Genomic DNA, 3877 nt, shown 5'->3' on the forward strand with positions numbered 1-3877 from the left:
AAAATACTTTGAGATACCACCTTACACCTGTCAGAATGGCTAAGATAAAAAACACTAACGATAGCTTACGCTGGAGAGGATGTGGAGCAAGGAGAACACTCATCCATTGCTGGTGCGAATGCAAACTTAGGCAACCACTTTGGAAATCAGTGTGGCAATTTCTCAGAAAACTGGGAGTCAACCTACCTCAGGATCCAGCAATACCACTCTTGGGAATATACCCAAGAGATGCCCAATCATACTACAAAAGCATTTGTTCAACTATGTTCATAGCAGCATTATTTGTGATAGCCAGAACCTGGAAACAACCTAGATGCCCCTCAACAGAAGAATGGATAAAGAAAGTATGGCACATCTACCCATTAGAGTACTACTCTGCAGAAAAAACAATGACATTTTGAATATTGTATTCAAATGGATGGAAGTAGAAAACACTATCCTGAGTGAGATAACCCAGACCCAAAAATATGAATGTGGTATGTTCACATTCATTAGTGGATTCTAGCCATAAACAAAGGACATTGAGCCTATAGTTCATGATCCTAGAGAAGCTAAGTAATAAGTTGAACCCAAAGAAAAACAGCTATAGCTCCTCCTGGAAATTGGAAGCAGACAAGATTGCCAGGCAAAAGTTGGGAGCATGGGGGTGTGGGGGGTAGACAAAGAGAAGAGGGGGAGAAGGGAGAGAAAGAGGGAAGAAGGGGAAGGTTGGGGAGAGCTTGGGGGAGTGGGATGGTCGAAATGGAGAAAGGACAGATATGGAAACAGGGAAGGAGATATCTTAATTAAGGGAGCCATTTTGGGGTTGTCCAGAGGCTTGGCTTTGGAGGGGTTCCCAGGAATCCATGGGGATGACCACAGCTAGGACTCTGGGCAGTGGAGGAGAGGGCGCCTGAACTGGCCTTGTCTCGTAGTCAGACTGATGACTATCTTGAATATCACCATAGAACCTTCAGCTGGCGACAGATGGAGACAGAGAAAGGGACCCACAGCAGAGCACTGGTTTGAGATCTCAAGGTCCAGTTGAAGAGTGGAAGGAGGGAGAATATGAGCAAGGAAATCAGGAAGGGTTGGTTCACCCACTGAGACAGTGTGCCTAAGCTAATGGGAGCTCACCAACTCCAGCTGGACTGGGAATGAACGAGCATGGGATCAAACTGGACCCTCTGAATGTGGTTGACAACTGGGGTAGACTGAGAGGCTAATGATAATGGCCCTGGGATTTGTCTCTACTGCATGTACTGGCTTTTTGGGGATCCTATTCTCTTTGGATGCATACCTTCCTAAGCCTGGATGTAGGGCGGAGGGCCTTAGACTTCCCACAGGGCAGGGTGCCTTGTTCCCTCTTAGGACTGGAGCGAGTGGGGGAAGACAGTGGGGTGAGTGGGAGGGAAGTGGGAGGAGGGGAGGAAGTGGGAATTTTGATTGGTATTATTTATAAAGTAATTAAAAAAAAGAAAATTCTACCTTCAACAACCATGGTTTACTCTCACACTCTGGGGCTAAACACTCTCCTCTGCTTGCCCCAGAATAAGAAACACTGAACTCTGGAACATCAACACACATATAGTATAATAAACTAACAAGACACCCAGGATCCCTTTGATCTAATTCATCTCCACCCTGTGACCCAGCCTCCCAAGCTGCTCTCCAGGAGATTGGGGCTGCAATCCAGAAAGAGCCTCCAATTTCCCTGAGGTCACTGTGGGGCTGGATACTAAAGAGCAATTCTCCTTATAACACACCCTGTTAGGATTACAGCACAAGTTGGGACTCTAACAGGTCCCATGGGTGAGGACTGTAGGCGGGAGACAAATATGCCATGCAGACAGAACTTGAGTGTTGAGGTCATTAAGAGGAGCATAAAAGAGAGGGAAGGGAGAGAGAGACACACCCACAGAGATAAAGGGGGGAGAGATAGGTAAGAGAGAGAGAGAGAGAGGGAGATACAGAGAGAGGGGAAAAGAAAGATAAAGATGGAAAGCTGCCACCTCAGAGAAATGGCAGAAAAGAAGAGAGCAGCAGTGGGCAGAGCTTGTCTCGTAAATGAACCGGGTATTGTCTGCTTTGCATCCATGCATGATGCATGGTGCAGCATGTGATACATTGGGCCAGGTTCCCAAGGGGCAGGGTCAAGGTGTGTCTCAATGCTAACAGTCCTCCCTTCTTTTCTTAGAAAAGGTGAGGAGTTAGGTGTGGCGGGTTAAGGGAAGAAGGACATCCATTCAAGTTCTTGAGACTTCTTTCGGCTGAGCTTGAGGGCATTTACCATCTGTGGGAGGACCTGAGAAATCTGGGGTGCTGCCACATGCTGGGGTAGCTGGTTGTTTCACAGCTGTCCAGAGTCTGGGAACTGTCTGGTGTCTCTTGGACCTGGCTAGTTGCTGGCAGAGCAGAGGACAAGGTTAAGTTTGGGGGGAGGGGATTTCCTTAGTTCCTAGTGAATGGAGGGGAGGATATCAGTACGGGGAAATGTGGAGAGGCTTGGGCTCTTAGGGCCTGATAGTTAAGGGAGGGGTGCATCTGACCTGTTTGAGGCAAATCCTCTAAGTTGACTCCCTGTAAGTTAAGGATTTTGTTGAGTTTGTGGAAACATACGTTTTAGACACATTAGCATTTACATTGTTTATAATCTGTACTGAAACTGTTTTGTAGAAACAGCAATATACTCATGTCAGAAATGGCGGCGACAAATGATTTTTGCACAATGGAAAATATCTTTGAGGTCTATAATTAGAAAATAACCAGAGAGAATTTAAAATCTTGATGTTGCCATTATGATAGTGGTAGTACTCTGCCAGAACTAGCTTATCAAAATTTTATTGATTAATGTTAAGACTATGAACCCTTGGAGTCCTAATAAAACCATAATGAAAGAGGGAAATCTGGAACATGTTTTGTTCTTTCAAACGTCTTAAATCACTTGACTTCATCATCACTTAAGCTGTTTTTACTCAGACCTTCATAACTTGCATTTACACATCGGAAGTCACATTCTTCTACTCTGAAATGTTCTTATCCTCAGACCTTTATAATTTGCATATATTACACCATAATAACTGTCATTTGCATACCTTACGACACCTTTTTAGACCCTAAGACACCTTAGATCCTCACATCTCAAGCTTTGCATTTTAAAACGCCTTTTATTTAAACAAAGAAATGATAAGAAATTATGCTGAAATCTGTTTTGTGAGTTTGTCCCTGCTAAACTGGCAAACCTACCAGCTATCACACTGCATCAGAATTCTGGAGAAAGATTAATCTTACCTGAGTTATTCATTTAAAAATGACAGAGACTTCCTTGATTGGTTACCTAGGCAGCCACCCGGGAGTCCTCCATGGTTGTTGAGGACAGGTCTTAGGGCAACATCTGTCTTTTGGCTGTCAGTGAAGGGCCTGACAGATTTGAGAAGATCCTGTGAATTAGGAATCTGTATGAAAACCAGCTTACCTTGCCCTGGGCAATGAGGTAGTTGATTCTCCAGTGTCCTATTGTTCACAGTCTGAAGAGGTTTACAGCAGTTGAAGTGAAAGGCAGGTTTGATCAGTGTCTAGTGCTGCTAATTGTGGAAGAAACTCCAGCTGAAAGTTTTTCTGTTCCCATCCATTTTATTTGGAGAAAGTAGGAGTTGCTGCCAGGAGCTAACCTGTCTCTCTTTTATGAAAAGCCCTTTTAATTAAACATTTAAATGCCATATTCTCCATATCGCTGAACATTTGAGAGCTGTCTTTTACATATATATGAGTTATGACTTAATGTGGGATTCCCCTCTACATGCTATAATTACCATTAATGAATAAAGAAACTGCTTTGGACCTATAGCAGGGCAAAACTTTTAGCTAGGCAGGGAAAACTAAACAGAATGCTGGGAGA

The sequence above is a fragment of the Myodes glareolus genome, chromosome 21 (genome assembly GCF_982192425.1).
Source record: "Myodes glareolus chromosome 21, mMyoGla1.1, whole genome shotgun sequence".
NCBI classification, from domain to species: Eukaryota; Metazoa; Chordata; class Mammalia; order Rodentia; family Cricetidae; genus Myodes; species Myodes glareolus.